This window comes from Triticum dicoccoides, chromosome 6A, assembly GCF_002162155.2.
Source record: "Triticum dicoccoides isolate Atlit2015 ecotype Zavitan chromosome 6A, WEW_v2.0, whole genome shotgun sequence".
Taxonomy (NCBI): Eukaryota; Viridiplantae; Streptophyta; class Magnoliopsida; order Poales; family Poaceae; genus Triticum; species Triticum dicoccoides.
Genome location: NC_041390.1, coordinates 211,621,122 through 211,638,751, shown reverse-complemented (window position 1 = coordinate 211,638,751; position 17,630 = coordinate 211,621,122).

Here is a 17,630-nt window from a genome sequence, read left to right as displayed (position 1 = left end):
TGGATGGGCAGAAATACATGTTGCTTCACAACCTAGGACAGCTAGGGTTATTCCTTTAATAGAAAAAGGAATATTCCTGAGAAAATGAAATTAGGGTTTGGTCAAGCAGTGAAGTGACATGATCTTGGCAAAGTTTTTGGGAATGATGAGCCACTTGGGAGGGGGGAATGAGGATGATTTCCCAGGTGGCAAAGCCACAGAACCACTTCAAAAAGAAAAATAGAGCAAAAACCAAATAAATCGAAAGAAAAAGAAAAGGGCCAAAATCTGGGCTCAACGGGTTACCTCGTAACCAAACGGTGATCATTTCACGATCACCACCAATCTCTTTCTCATCATCGAACCAGGGTTGTTATTAAGAAAGTTATTATTATTACTGTTGACCCATAGTGTGACCGACACGAACTGGGCCCTTATCCGTGGGGCACGGCTATCGATAGATTTATTATACACTCTGCAGAAGTTAGCACACTGTACCCACCCCACGGAACACATGACCTCGCATTCTCATTCGGGTGGACCAACGGCGTTCCAACAAAACCGATCTACTGCCATGACACTCTCCCAGCCACTCCGATCAACTCCCCTTTGGGCTAAGTCATGGGTGGCCCCGTGCCTACAAAAGGCACCAACGGCCACCGTCGTGGCAAAACATAAACGGTCCCAAATGGGGACAAAAGCGCGCAAAACAACTCGGGCACACAAGGCTTATGCCGTCCTCCACGGCCAAGGTAGCGCCCGTGCATAACCTTCCCTAGTTGGAGGCACCGGCGAAAGGCATGACAATAGACCCAGTTAGGACCTTCCCGTTAGGTAAGCGTGGTTGCACTGGTCAGCTCGATATGGTGGCACCATGACTCAACCAACAGTTATTCAAGTTCAATTTAGTCCGGTTAAACTTGAATGCAATATGTTGAGCCATGATAAAATAACATGATGCAATTACAATGCATGAGCATGATATCAACATGAGCAAGAGGGTACAACATAACTATCCACCATATCAACAATGAATCATATCCAACTAAGCATGGCATAATGATGAGCATGAATATTACAAGTACAACACTACTCATAGCATAACATGACCATTATCATCAACAATAAGTACCATGCAAGAAATCATCAATAGCATTGCCGAGTAAACACTTAACCAACTAACAGCAAAGGAACAATGCATATTACAGGTACTCGGTAATCGACGGCAGTCATGCCTCGAAGAACATGACCAACCCAACATGTACTACTATCAAACATGACCAATATGAAAGTAATACTAGCAGGTAGAACATGATAATAGAGTGCAAGAACATAGCATGACGGTAATCATCGATCCATAAACATAACCGAAATAACGACAGCAGTAGAAAAACAACCATACAATTATTAAAGATTCAAGTTGAAGACTAAAGCTACTTCATGGCTATCATGCAAATGGTGGTTGTGGCTTTCCAGGGGTGGAAGAAATCACCGGGAAGACGTGTGGAAACATCGCAGAAAGATTCACCGGAAACACTTCTCTATCGAAAGGGGCTGGTTAACGGCAAGGGCCAGATGGTCATTTCCACTATGTGAACACATGATGAAAATGATACCAAAAGTTTGGGCTCGAAGAGACGAATAAATAGGCTTTGGATTCACCTAATTTGGAGTTGTGAGCAAAAAGTTATAGCCCGACGAAGTTCCGGGACCGATCTGTAAAAGAATCTCTACAAACAGGCCCTTGAGTGAGAAAACAGAAAGCGCCTAAGAATAGAATACGTTTTCAAACTAGGAAAGCGCACTTATGGCTGGAGCAGAAGAGGAATACGTCTTTTGAAGATGAACTTCCACTTATCCAGCGTGGCAGTGGGGGCCCGTGGCGCTGTGCAGCTAACGAGTGGGCCCCGCCTTATCCTCTCTCTCTCTCTCTCCCGCTCCTCCTCTTCTTCATCTCGTGGCTCCCTCGCGTAGAACAGAGAAGAGCAGAGGAGGGGCTCGGACGGCGCTGGTCCTGGTGCCTCCGGCCACCTCCGGCCGGGGCAAGGGCACCGGTGGCCTTGGGGTGGCGCGCCGCACCCATCCAGGCGAGGAGCAAGCGACGGGGAAGGCCATAGCCGCTGCGACTCACAGTGACAGAAGACTCGAGCGGCGGCGGCTGTTCTTGGGGGCGATGGCCTGAGGCACTCCGGCGAAGAATGGAGGGGCTGGGGAGGGTCGCCGGAGCACGGGGAAAACGGGGGTGAGGTCAGGGAGTGGACGGGTGGCTCGGATCGGCTGAATTTAGCCGGAGCACCGCGGTGAGGCTTCGGCCATGGGAGGGCCAGTAGAGCTTATCCGGCTCGGGCTAGTGACTAGGCGAGGTTCTGGGAGGATGGGGAGGCTGGTGGTGTGCTTAGAAGGGGCTCGGGTGGTCTTTATATAGGCGGGGCGAGGGGCACGAGCTCGGGTGCCGCCGCTCGCATCCAGCCACGCTCTGGCGACGCATAGCTAGCACGGGGTGGCACGAGAAGGCGACGAGGAGGCGACGAGGGAGGTGCGGATGAGCTACAGAGGTGCACAGGGACGAGCAGAGCTCGGGGAAAAGAGGAGGAAGAAGCCATGGCGCGAACAAAGACGGTCGGCTACAAGTTTCTCGTAGGCACGCGGCGACAAGCGCTGGCGGAGGGCTTATGGAGGGGGAGATAGCTCCAGGAGGACGGCGGCGACGCGGTAAAACTGTTAGACATGTTTACAAGCATGAAGATGACGAGAGGGAGAGGGACCGGAACTAGAAGACGCCCTGGATTCGGCCAACGCCAGCAGAGCACGCGCATTGCGTGCCAAAGCTCGTGATCACTGCGTGCACTGGTGCACACAGTGCCACACAGCCGGCCAAACGATGTCTGGGGGTTTGTCCTTTCTGGGGAGGTTGCAACTGCGGTGGTAGTCCGGTGAAAACTGCTCTGGTTCAATGGCAATCATCGTCTGAAGTTTACTGCAGTAAATTTGAACGTGCACTGGTGATTTACACGGACTTGGTTGGGTCCAAAAAGTTTGTCCGAGGTGATTAACTGAGGAAGAATTACAATCCTGTTAAGTTTGAGGAGAATTACACCAGGGATTAATATAGTTGCTATGCAACTGCCAAATCTGGTCAAAATGCTAAATTAGGATGATGCACTCACATGAGGCATCAACTTGAGCTGAAATTTGGCAAGGCTTAAGGATTTGGACATTGTAAGATGATGTAAAAATTTCATACCAATTGGATTCACCAAAATGATACTTCCTTCATGGCTATTCTCTCTGTCCAGAAACTTGCAAAAATTCCAGAGGAATATTTGCTTGATGAATTGGCCCCGAATTTGGTGGAGAGAGGTTTTATCGTGATGAGAATGCTCTGGAAACTTTTCAGGCAAAATGAAGCAATATAAAATGTACTTGCTTCACAATATGAAAATATTGCCAAAACCTAAGATTTGGTCCTATTCTCACATAGATGATTTGGTAAGGCTGAAAATTGAAGGAGAGCAATGATATGAGTACATTAAGGAGTTTGCAAAATTTCAACTCATTTAGATAATCCTATCTAGCACTTCCTTCACAAAGGCTTCCCTTAGACAGGAACTTTGAAAAATCACTGAGGAAGTTTGGCTAGGCAAATAAATTTGAATTTTGGCACAGGTCAATTATTTGGACAGGAAAAGGTGTCCAAAAAGTTTGGGGTCAAATGGGCAAAGATAAATAGCACTTGCTTCACAATGTGCCATTTAGGACAGAATAGAAAATGAATTTATTGAGCATGATGAGAAACATGGCCAATGAAATATTGTGTCATATTTTAGGAATATATGACCCAAAAAATTTATATGGACTATTTGGGGATTTTTGGATGGGCAGAAATACAGGTTGCTTCACAACCTAGGGTAGATATGGTTATTTCTTTAATAGAAAAAGGAATATTCCTGAGAAAAATAAATTAGGGTTTGGTCAAGCAGTGAAGTGACATGATCTTGGCAAAGTTTTTGGGAATGATGAGCCACTTGGGAGGGAGAATGAGGATGATTTCCCAGGTGGCAAGGCCACAGAACCACTCCAAAAAGAAAAACAGAGCAAAAACCAAATAAATAAAAAGAAAAAGAAAAGGGCCAAAATCCAGGCTGTTACAATGGCTAGCTTGAATCCTCGATAGTCTATCACAATCATCTTTCAAAGATTCATCGAGCAAATAGCAAAAGATCTTGGATCATCTTTGTCGGCGTTCTGGGAACGGGGGTCCCCAGGCTTGCCTGCCTGCGGCCCATGGCGTGGCTGTGCTGGCAGGTCTGTACGAGCCATCATCATCAACAAGGCATTCAAGACCCTCGCGAGGGGCCAAGCCTCGTGAGGCAGACGATGCAAGACCTCCTCAGGAGCGGCCTCACCAGGCTGCCTCGCGAGGAGCGGAGATATCAAGGCGGGGCGAACCTCGCGAGGCTCTCGTGACGTGAGCCATGATAATCGACACCAGGCGGACGCCAGCGCGTGCAGCGTCCTTGTTTCCTGTTTGGTGCCAAGGGGGCAAGCGCAGGCACGGAGTACCGAGGCATTAGGCAAAGGTTTCCATATCAGTGCAACGAGACCAAGATCAGAAGGACGGCAGGACGGAGGTCACCATGGAGCCCAGGACGGCGTCACCACCAGAACCTTTGGCAGGCGAAGACACCTTTTGTCAGGATAGCTTGTACTAGCTGTCCCCTTTCAAATTGGCCGCCGTTGTTGGCTCCCTTCCCGCTCAATATTTGGGGAGAGGACCAGGGCCTATATAAGTAGGACTAGCCACCACCAAAGGGATGGAAGAGATCTCATCTGACCCAAGGCGAACCCTTAGCCACACCAAGCACAAGAACACCTCAACCTCAGGAGGTTGTTCTTCCTCTTGTACAGTTCTTCATCAGCCCAAGAGGCAATCCACCGCCACCACACTGGAGTAGGGTATTACACCACGACGGTGGCCCGAACCAGTATAAACCTTGTGCCTTTGTGTTGCGAGTACGTCGAGTTTGTCCGCGAGACCTTAGCGAGATAGGGCGTAGATCGGTAGGAGGGAAAGAACTTCGCGCGCACCCCAGAGTTCGAACCTCAAGGGTTTGCCGGAACCCGTGATTCGACATTTGGCGCACCGGGTTGGGGTGCGCCGTAGCTTCCCTTCCGTCGATCAGCGCTCCGTCGCTCCGTCGTGTCCATGGCGGACGCTCGCCACGCTCGAGCTGAACGTCGGGCTGCCCTTACTGCCCGCGTTGCTCAGACGGCTCCCGTCGAAGAGCCACCTCGTCGTTCCCCGTCACCTGTTGCCAACACCGCCACCGGCCCGGCTGGGAACAAGCATCAAGTGTCCTCGCTGCACCCATCGGTGCGGCAGGACAGCCGCACCGCCACCCCACCGCTGACCCCGGACGGCTCCTCGTCCCGCACATGTCGTGCTTCCATGGATGCACAGGTCGCGCTCCTCATGGCGAAACAAGCTCATGCGCTACTGCCTGATCGACGACCTCTATGAGGACTGGCTCGACCACGTCACCGAGCTCGTCCGCGCCGCAGGGGGCTCCCCAGCGCCATCCCCCTCTCTGCCTCGCCCTCCTCCAGCCACGGGCGACGTGGCTCGAGGAGCGCCTCCACCACCTCTGCCCCAAGACGGTGCCTTGGCGCCAAGGCGCGCGGCCCCACGGCGTGATCCACCATGCCCGATGCCCGCACGCGAAGAGAGAAGCTGCCAAGAGATTCCTCGGCCGCGAGAAGCTGCACCTATGCTCCCCGCGCCGCCACGCCAAGCCCGTGCGCTACCCACGATGGCGGCACGCGGGCCTCATCAAGTCCAAGATCCACCTCCGAGACGGGCCCCGGTGACCATGGCCGGCTGCCGCGCCTTCACCTCCGAGCTGTGTAGTGTCGCCTGGCCGGGCAAGTTCAAGCCAGATCTGCCTCCTCGCTAGGACGGCACCCCCGACCCCGCGGAGTTCCTGCAGCTCTACGAGCTGAGCCTCGAAGCGGCCAATGGCGACGAGAAAGTCATGGCGAACTGGTTTCCTATGGATCTCAAGGATGGTGCCCGCTCCTGGCTCCTGAACCTACCGCAAGGCTCGATCTCCTCCTGGGACGAGATGCGCGACCGCTTTGTCGCCATCTTCTAGGGCACTCATGACTGCCCGCCGGCCGCGGGTGACCTGCGCCGCATCAAGCAACAACCAGGAGAGACCCTCCAGAAGTACATCCAACGCTTCAACAACACTCGCCTCAAGATCCCCATGGTTATGGACGAGGCCATCATCTTCGCGTTCTCTAACGGCGTCCGCGACATCAAGATGAAGGAGGAGCTCGCTATCCACGAGGAGCTGTGCACATCTCAGGAGTTGTTCTACCTGGCGACCAAGTGCGCAAGAGCTGAGGAGGGGCGCCTCTCCCTCCTCGAGCTGCCAGCTGCGGGTGCAGAGGAGAAGAAGGCCAAGGCCAAGGACGTGAAGTGCAAGGAAGCAGCTGTGCTCGTAGCGGAGACGGACACCAAGCGAGGCAGGGACCAGCCCGAGTCATCCAAGGGCGGCCGACCATTCAGTGCCTTCCACAACCTCAACACCCACAACACCAGTGACTGTCAAGAACTCGGAGCCATTCGCGAAGGACGCTACAGTCGATGCCCCGAGCGCAGCGACTGGGGCTACGGCCGAGGAGGAGGACATGGAGGTGGACGTTGGGACGACCGTGGCCCGCGCCAGGAGTAGCGCGACAGGCCTCGCGAGGACCGCTGGCAGGATCATCCTCGCAAGGGTGCCTGGAGGGACCAGCCTCATGAGGATCGTCCTCAGGGCAACGCCGGTCTTCCCCTGCTGTCGCCACCACCAAGATGGAATGGCGACCACCATCAAGACGAGGGGGCTGGGGGCTTCCAGGAGCCGCGCGCAATCGCCTACATCTTGGGCGGCGCACAGGCCCCAGCCTCGCAGCGTAGCTTCAAGCAGTTCGCTCGTGAGGTGAATGCAGTCCTCCCCAAGCTCAAGGCCACACGCCCGCTCAGGTGGTCCCAGTGCGCCATCATCATCAGCTCGGCAGATCAGCTCAAATGCGCAGCCACCACTGGCGCCCTCCCGATGCTTTGTTCACCAGTCATCAGCAACGTGCAAGTTACCAAGACCCTCATTGACGGCGGCGCAGGGCTCAATGTCCTCTCCGTCGACATGTTCGACAGCCTCCAAGTGCCATATGAGCAGCTTCAGCCTACCAAGCCTTTCTCAGGAGTGGCCAACGGTTCCACCACACCGATAGGGTAAGTCCGCCTCCCTGTCACCTTTGGGGAACGCAAGAACTATCGCACTGAGATCATCGACTTTGACGTCGCGCACATCCGTTTGCCATACAACGCCATCCTTGGGTATCCAGCCCTGGCCAAGTTCATGGCGGTGACACACCATGGTTACAATGTCCTCAAGATGCCAGGAAGCGGCGAAATCATCACGGTCCCATGTGAAGAGAGGGATGCGGTGTGCTCCCTCGAGCGCGCTTTTCAAGCTGTCGCAATCGACGACCCCGACAGCAAGGGCAAGGATCCTCCCGAGGCCATCCCCAAGAAGAAGAAGTAGCTGCGCCGTGCCAGACCTCAGGAGGGTGGCGTCACGGCTGGAACCTCGTCAGGATCAGCGCCCGCTCCAGGGGCTCCTCCCTCTGTCGCATAGGAAGGCGCGCCCAGCGCCTTCCTCGGGCAGGGCTCGGGGGGCTCTCTTCTAGAGGGCCTCTGACCTTGCCAACATCACGAGGGAGGCGCCCACGCACCACTTGGAGGCGTGCTTCGCGGCATGTTTCCCTCAGGAGAACACAGGGCAAAGAGCGCCCACTGCTTAGGTGTTCATCACCAAGACCACTCAGGAACTGCAAGATGCATGGGCCATGTGCGGCGACCGCCGCTCACGAGGCGCAGCTCCCCATCCAGGCGAGGATGTCGGGCTACGCGTCTGCATCGACGTACCAGGGCTCAACAGGGCCGCATCTTAGGAGCCTTTCTGGCCTTCGCGCGTGGGCCGTTGCGAGGGTCCAGCACACAGCTACGTTCGCATGCCCTTCGGCTTGCCAAGCATGTCGTCAGCCTATCAGCGCAACCTGCAATGTCCTGGCGGCTCAGGAGGCCAGGCACCATGCCGGCCTAGCAGAGATGGAGACGGTCCTCAGGGAACCACCTGAGCCCCCAGAGCCTCCCGAGGCTCAGGGCCCCGGTGGCTCGTGAGGAGCCATTCCTTCGCCACGTGCCTTCAGCTGCATCAACTCTCCTTCGTCGATAGAACTAGGTGACATTTTCCAAGTTTGTTTAGCTGGGAGCGCCCCTCGGGCTGCATTATTCCCAGGCCGCGTGGGTCCATCCCTGTGGCATGTATCCCTTTTGCTTATGCCTTTAGTTTACCCTGTTGGGGGTGCCCCTCGGGCTACATCATCCTCAAGCTGCTCGGGCCTGACCCGGTGGCACGTATATTTCTACATTTACCCAAGATGATTTTCCTTCCATGCTTAACCTACCTATGGCGATCACTTGCTTGATCATTGCTGATTACGGGGGCTGCGCGCCGGCATCCTTCTTTAGGGCCCTTTTGCGTTGTCTGACCATCTCGCAGGGCCAAGACAATAAACAAGGGCCGAGACCAGGCGTAACCCGTCTTGAGGTAGGACCTTGTGAGTCCCGCGCTGGCTCACGAGTGCCCAGGCACACCTCGCTAAACCCTACCATGCCAGCCACGTGTCAGGGTGGGGCTGTACACGCCCCGGGGGCTCTCCGTGGTAGGGAGTCCCCTCGCCCGCTCCAGAAGCAAACCATCGGTCCGGTGCCCTTCTTCACATTAACTTGCAGGGGCTTCCTGAGGATCATGGCGGGCGGTACCACGGACTCTCCTTCTTCTCTCATGCAATTCGCTTGCGCGTTAAAAGGGGGGCTCCTGAGCATCGCATCTCAGGAGCTCTTACTGGCTCTCCAGCCCTCACCCCTAGCCTTGACCACGGCATCGCGACCTGGCATACCAGCGGCGGCTGAGCTCGCTCGAGGGCTGGGACCTGAGGACGCAGAGCACCAAGAAGAGCATGGAGGGGAAGGGGAAACCCGCACGGGCCTGGCATGGCTATGCTGCAGCGACCAAGGCACGAGCCCGGGCGAGCCACGAGGAGTAGACTCCAGACAAACCAGATAAGTTCACACACTGAACCCACCTATCGCCACGACACGAGACCTTCGCAGCGGCTCCGTTGTGGCAATGTCGCCTCCCTTTCTTGCCTCTTCACGGTTGCTTGGGCGCTAAAGGGGACCTCCTGAGCATCGCGCCTCAGGAGCTCGTACCGGACTTCGGGCTGCTCACCTCCTGGCCTTGACCACAACATCGCGACATGGCATACCAATGACGGCTCCAGCCTGCCTGGGGACCGGGACCTGTCAGCGTAGAGCACCAAGCCGTCACGAGGATAGAAATGGGAGATTGATCCGAAGCGGGCCTTGCTCCTTCCGCTGCCCTACTATGGTGATACTCTCTTCCTTTCCCATTCTAAGGCAGCCGCTTGAGCGCTTGATACGTCCATTTGCATCATGCTTTTATATCGATAATTACTGCATTATGGACTGTTATTTCACTTTATGTCACAAACTTATGGTATTCTCTCTTATTTTACAGGGTTTACATAAGGAGGGAGAATGCCGGCAGCTGGAATTTTGGGCTGGAAAAGGAGCAAATATTAAAGACCTATTCTGCGCAACTCCAAAAGTCCTGAAACTCCATGGAACATCTTAAAATAAATAAAGAAAAATTCACGCCAAAGATGAAGGCCAGGGGGCCCACACCCTACTGACGAGGGTGGGGGGCGCCCCCCCTAGGGCGCGCCCCTACCTCGTGGGCCCCCTAGTGGGTCTCCGACGTCCATCTTCTGCTATATGAAGTCCTTCGATGAGAAAAAAATCGAAGGAACCTTTCGGGACGCGACTCCTCCATCACGAGGCGGAACCTTGGCGGATCCAATCTAGAGCTCCGGCAGAGTTGTTCTGCCGGGGAAACTTCCCTCCGAGAGGGGGAAATCATCACCAACGCTCCTCTCATCGGGAGAGGGCAATCTCCATCAACATCTTCACTAGCACCATCTCATCTCCAAACACTAGTTCATCTCTTGTATCCAATCATTGTCTCAAAGTCCGGAATTGGTGCTAGTAGGTTGCTAGTAGTGTTGATTACTGCTTCTAGTTGATGCTAATTGGTTTATTTGGTGGAAGATCATATGTTCAGATCCTATATGCATATTATTACCCCTCTGATTATGAACATGAATATGCTTTGTGAGTAATTACGTTTGTTCCTGAGGACAAGGGAGAAGTCTTGCTATTAGTAGTCATGTGAATTTGGTATTTGTTTGATATTTTGATAAGATGTATGTTGTCTAGCCTCTAGTGGTGTTATGTGAACGTCGACTACATAACACTTCACCATTATTTGGGCCTAGAGGAAGGCATTGGGAAGTAATAAGTAGATGATGGGTTGCTAGAGTGACAGAAGCTTAAACCCTAGTTTATGCGTTGCTTCGTAAGGGGCTGATTTGGATCTATATGTTTCATGCTATGGTTAGGTTTACCTTAATACTTTTGTTGTAGTTGCGGATGCTTGCAATAGAGGTTAATCATAAGTGGGATGCTTGTTCAAGTAAGAACAGCACCCAAGAACTGGTCCACCCACATATCAAATTATCAAAGTATCGAACGTGAATCATATGAACGTGATGAAAACTAGCTTGACGGTATTCCCATGTGTCCTCGGGAGCACTTTTCCTATTATAAGAGTTTGTTCCGGCTTGTCATTTGCAACAAAAGGATTGGGCCACCTTGCTACACTTTATTTACTTTTGTTACTTGTTGCTCGTTACAAATTATTCCGTCACAAAACTATCCGTTACCACTTATTTCAGTACTTGCAGAGAATACCTTGCTGAAAACCGCTTATCATTTCCTTCTGCTCCTCGTTGGGTTCGACACTCTTACTTATCGAAAGACTACGATAGATCCCCTATACTTGTGGGTCATCAAGACTCTTTTCTAGCGCCGTTTCCGGGGAGTGTAGCGCCTTTGGTAGGTGGAATTTGGTAAGGAAAAATTTATATAGTGTGCTGAAATTTACTGTCACTTGTTACTATGGAAAGTAATTCTCTGAGGGGCTTGTTCGGGGTATCTTCATCCCGTCCAGTAGAGCAAAGAGTTGCTCCTCAACCTACTGAACCTATTGAAATTGAAACTCCTTTTGAATTTCCTTCGGATATGATGGAAAAACTGCTAGCTAACCCTTTTATAGGAGATGGAAGAAAGCATCCTGATGAGCACTTAATATATGTGGATGAAGTTTGTGGATTATTTAAGCTTGCAGGTATACCCGATGATGTTGCTAAGAAGAAGGTCTTCCCTTTATCTTTGAAGGGAGACGCATTGATATGGTATAGGCTATGTGATGATATGAGATTCTGGGACTATATTGAACTTGGAATTTCATCAAAAGTATTACCCTATGCATCTTGTTCATCGTGATCGCAATTATATATATATATAATTTCTGGCCTCGCGAAGGAGAAAGCATCGCTCAAGCTTGGGGGAGGCTTAAATTAATGTTATATTCATGCCCGAATCATGAGCTCTCAATAGAAATGATTATTCAAAATCTATATGCTCGGCTTTCTGATAGCAATCGCACCATGCTTGATACTTCTTGTGTTGGCTCTTTTATGATGAATACTATTGAATTCAGATGGAATTTATTGGATAGAATTAAATGCAACTCTGAAAATTGGGAGCTCGACGAAGGTAAGGAGTTAGGTATGACACCTAAGTTTGATTGTGTTAAATCTTTTATAGTCACCGATATTTTCCGTAAGTTTAGCACTAAATATGGGCTTGACTCTAAGATAGTAGCTTCTTTCTGTGAATCTTTTGCTACTTATGTTGATCTTCCTAAGGAGAAGTGGTTTAAATATCATCCTCCCATAGAAGTAAAAGTAGCTGCACCTATTAAATTTGAAGAAAAGACTGTCACTTATAATGATCCTATTGTTCCTACTTCTTATGTTGAGAAACCACCTTTCCCTGTTAGAATAAAGGATCATGCTAAAGCTTCAACTATTGTTCGTAAAAGCAATATTAGAACTTATACACCTCCTGAGCAAGTTAAAGTAGAACCTAATATTGCTATTGTTTAAGATCTCTTGTCTGATAATATTGATGGGCATGTTATTCAGTTCGAAGGTGAAACTGCTAGAATTGCTAAACCTTGTGATAAAGATAAACATAGACCCGTGGTAGGCATGCCTGTTATTTCTGTTAAAATAGGAGATCATTGTTATCATGGCTTATGTGATATGGGTGCTAGTGCTAGTGTAATACCTATTGACTTATACGAAGAAATTAAGAATGAAATTGCACCTGCTGAGTTAGAAGATATTGATGTCACAATTAAACTTGCCAATAGAGATACCATTTCACCAATTCGAATTGTTAGAGATGTTGAAGTCTTGTGTGGGAAAACTAAATATCCTACTGATTTTCTTGTTCTTGGTTCCCCATAAGATAGCTTTTGTCCCATTATATTTGGTAGACCCTTCTCAAATACTGTCAATGCTACCATAGATTGCACAAAGAATGTTGTTACTGTTGGCTTGGATGATATGGTTCATGAGTTTAATTTCTCTAAATTTAGTAAACAACATCGTGAGGAAGAATTACCTAGTAAGGATGAAATTATTAGTCTTGCTTCTATTGCCGTACCTCCTAGTGATCCCTTAGAACATTATCTACTAGACCATGAAAATGATATGTTCATTAATGAAAGAAGGGAAATAGATGAAGTATTCTTTAAACAAGAACCTATTCTGCAACACAATTTGCCTGTTGAAATTTTAGGGGATCCACCTCCACCCAAGGGTGATCCTGTGTTTGAGCTTAAACCGTTGCCTGATAATCTTAAATATGCTTATCTTGATGAAAAGAAGATATATCCAGTTATTATTAGTGCTAACCATTCAGAGCATGAAGAAAAAAGATTATTGAAAACTCTGAAGAAGCACCGAGCTGCTATTGGATATACTCCTGATGATCTTAAGGGAATTAGTCCCACTCTATGTCAACATAAAATAAATTTGGAAGCAGATGCCAAACCAGTTCGTGATCCTCAACAACGTCTGAATCCTAAAATGAAAGAAGTGGTAAGAAAACAAATACTAAAGCTTCTGGAGGCAGGTATAATCTATCCCGTTGCTGATAGTGAGTGGGTAAGTCATGTTCATTGTGTCCCTAAGAAGGGAGGTATTACTGTTGTTCCTAATGATAAAGATGAATTGATTCCACAAAGAATTATCACAGGTTATAGGATGGTAATTGATTTCCGCAAATTAAATAAAGCTACTAAGAAAGATCATTACCCCTTACCTTTTATTGATCAAATGCTAGAAAGATTATGCAAACATACACACTATTGCTTTCTAGATGGTTATTCTGGTTTCTCTCAAATACTTGTGTCGGCTAGAGATCAATCAAAGACTACTTTTACATGCCCTTTTGGTACTTTTGCTTATAGACGTATGTCTTTTGGTTTATGTAATGCACCTGCTACCTTTCAAAGATGCATGATGGCTATATTCTCTGACTTTTGTGAAAAGATTTGTGAGGTTTTCATGGACGATTTTTCCGTCTATGGTTCCTCTTTTGATGATTGCTTGAGCAATCTTGATCGAGTTTTGTAGAGGTGTGAAGAAACTAATCTTGTCTTGAATTGGGAAAAGTGCCACTTTATGGTTAATGAAGGTATTGTCTTGGGGCAGAAAGTTTCTGAAAGAGGTATTGAAGTTGATAAAGCCAAGGTTGATGCTATTGAAAAGATGCCATGTCCCAAGGACATCAAAGGTATAAGAAGTTTCCTTGGTCCCGTCGAATTTTACAGGAGGTTCATTAAGGACTTCTCAAAAATTTCTCGGCCTCTGACTAATTTATTGCAAAAAGATATACCATTTGTCTTTGATGATGATTGTGTAGAAGCATTTGAAATACTTAAGAAAGCATTAGTCTCTGCACCTGTTGTTCAGCCACCTGATTGGAATTTACCCTTTGAAATTATGTGTGATGCTAGTGATTATGCCGTAGGTGCTGTTCTAGGGCAAAGAGTTGATAAGAAATTAAATGTTATTCATTATGCTAGTAAGACTCTAGACAATGCTCAAAGAAATTATGCTACTACTGAAAAAGAGCTTTTAGCAATTGTATTTGCTTGTGATAAGTTTAGATCTTATATTGTTGATTCTAAAGTAACTATTCAAACCGATCATGCTGCTATTAAATATCTTATGGAAAAGAAAGATGCTAAACCTAGACTTATTAGATGGCTTCTCTTGCTACAAGAATTTGATTTGCATATTGTTGATAGAAAGGGAGCTGAGAACCCCGTTGCAGACAACTTGTCTAGGTTAGAAAATATTCTTGATGACCCACTACCTATTAATGATAGCTTTCCTGATGAACAATTAAATGTTATAAGTACTTCTCGTAGTACTCCATGGTATGCTGATTATGCTAATTATATTGTTGCTAAGTTTATACCACCTAGCTTCACATACCAACAAAAGAAAAAGTTCTTATATGACTTGAGACATTACTTTTGGGATGACCCACATCTTTATAAAGAAGGAGTAGATGGTGTTATTAGATGTTGTATACCTGAGCATGAACATGAACAGATCCTACGCAAGTGTCATTCCGAGTCTTATGGAGGACACCACGCTGGAGATAGAACTGCACATAAGGTATTGCAATCTGGTTTTTATTGGCCAACTCTCTTCAAGGATGCCCGTAAGTTTGTCTAGTCTTGTGATGAATGTCAAAGAATTGGTAATATTGGTAGACGTCAAGAAATGCCTATGAATTGTTCTCTTGTTATTGAACCATTTGATGTTTGGGGCTTTGATTATATGGGACCTTTTCCTGCCTCTAATGGATACACACATATTCTAGTTGTTGTTGATTACGTTACTAAGTGGGTAGAAGCTATTCCAACTAGTAGTGCTGATCATAACACTTCTATTAAAATGCTTAAAGAAGTTATTTTCCCGAGGTTTGGAGTCCCTAGATATTTAATGACTGATGGTGGTTCACACTTTATTCATGGTGCATTCCGTAAAATGCTTGCTAAATATGATGTTAATCATAGAATTGCATCTCCTTATCACCCTCAGTCTAGTGGTCAAGTAGAGTTGAGCAATAGAGAGCTCAAATTAATTTTGCAAAAGACTGTTAATAGGTCTAGAAAGAATTGGTCCAAAAAACTTGATGATGCATTGTGGGCTTATAGAACTGCATATAAAAATCCTATGGGTATGTCTCCGTATAAAATGGTTTATGGAAAAGCATGTCATTTACCTCTCGAACTAGAACATAAGGCATATTGGGCTATTAAAGAGCTCAACTATGATTTTAAACTTGCCAGTGAGAAGAGGTTATTTGGTATTAGCTCACTTGATGAATGGAGAACCCAAGCTTATGAAAATGCCAAGTTGTTTAAAGAAAAGGTTAAAAGATGGCATGACAAAATAATACAAAAGCGTGAGTTTAATGTAGGTGATTATGTATTGCTATACAACTCTCATTTAAGATTTTTTGCAGGAAAACTTCTCTCTAAATGGGATGGCCCCTATGTTATCGAAGAGGTCTATCGTTCCGGTGCCATAAAAATCAACAACTTTGAAGGCACAAATCCGGAGGTGGTAAACGGTCAAAGAATCAAACATTATATCTTAGGTAATCCCATAAATGTTGAAACCAATATTATTGAAACCGTAACCCCGGAGGAATACATAAGGGATACTTTCCGGAACGTTTCAGACTCCGAAAAGGAATAGGTATGTGGTATGGTAAGTAAACCGACTCCAAAACAATTTTTAAGGCAATATTTCTCCGTTTTGGAATATTTAGAAAAATAGAAAAATAAGTAGCAGTCCGGGAAGGACACGAGGGCCCCACGAGGGTGGTGGGTGCGCCCTACCCCCCTGGGTGCGCCCCCCTACCTCGTGAGCACCTCGTGTGCCCTCCGGACTCCGTTTTCTTGCACGTTACGTATTTTGGTCGGTAAAAATTCATTATATAACCTCCCAAAGGTTTTGACTCCTCTATCACGCAAACCTCCTCTGTTCTTGTTTCGAGCTGTTTTCTGTCAGGGTTTTCCAGGCTAGGCATCACGTCGTCTCCCTCCTCCAACAATGGTGACAACGATGCTTGGCTAATGAAGATAGATCTGAAGAGGGAAGAACCCACGAGGGTCAACAAGGATGAAAGGGTCAAGAAGGCCACAGAGGATCAAGCTCTGGCAGCAAAAGACATCCTTCAACTTGATCATAACCCTCTTACCCCAACTGAGATCGAAGCTTTCAAGATGATTGAGTTAGCTCGTATACAAAACAAGTATCTCACACAAGAAAATATTTTGTTGAAGGAGCATATTGTCGCACTCAAGGGCATTATTCGCAAGCTGGAGGACCTCTTACGCTCGATGTGCGATTATCCGTCACCTCCACCTTCTTCACCGACAAAGGAGATATAATCACATGGGTATGGGCACTCCCCTTGGCAACTGCCAAGCTTGGGGGAGGTGCCCCGGTATCGTATCACCATCACAACTCCTATCATTATCGTTTTTCTTAGTTCGATCCTATTAGAAGTATCTTGATCTAGTAGAATAAAGTTTATGGCATGATCTAGTTTTGACTTTTGCTTTATGATCTCTCTTTGTAATCGAGTCCGTGAGCTATATATAATAAAGATTAGTGTTGAGTCAAGGGCTTGATTATTTTGCCATGATCTTGGATGAATAAAAGAAAGAAGAAAAGAATAAAAAGAAACAAAAAGTTCATATTGATCTTATTGAGAGTAATGACTTCACATAGAAAGAGTATGATGATTATAAGTTGTTGGGAGTTGGCAGACAAGCTTTGGTCATTGTTGCAATTAATAGGAAGTAATAAGGAAAGAGAGGTTTTCACATATAGATATATTATCATTGGCATCTTTTATGATTGGGAGCACTCATTAAAATATGACATGCCAAAGAGTTGATGTTGGACAAGGAAGACAACGTAATGAGTTATGTCTTTCTTATATCTGAGATAAAGTATGTTGTCATGGATCCTCTAACTTGTTGAGCTTGCCTTTCCCCCTCATGCTAGCCAAATTCTCAGCACCAAGTAGAAATACTACTTGTGCTTCCAAATACCCTTAAACCAGTTTTGCCATGAGAGTCCACCATATCTACCTATGGATTGAGTAAGATCCTCAAGTAAGTTGTCATCGGTGCAAAGCAATAAAAATTTCTCTAAATATGTATGATTGATTGGTGTGGGAGAAATAAGCTTTATACGATCTTGTGATGTGTAAGTAATAAAAGCGAAGGACTGCATAATAAAGGTTCATATCACAAGGGGCAATATAAAGTGACGTTCTTTCGCATTAAGATTTTATGCATCCAACCATAAAAGCGCATGGCAACCTCCGCTTCCCTCTGCGAAGGGCCTATCCTTTATTATTATCTTCTACCTTATGCAAGAGTCATGGTGATCTTCACCTTTTCTTTTTCATTTTATCCTTTGGCAAGCTCAGCATGTTGGAAAGA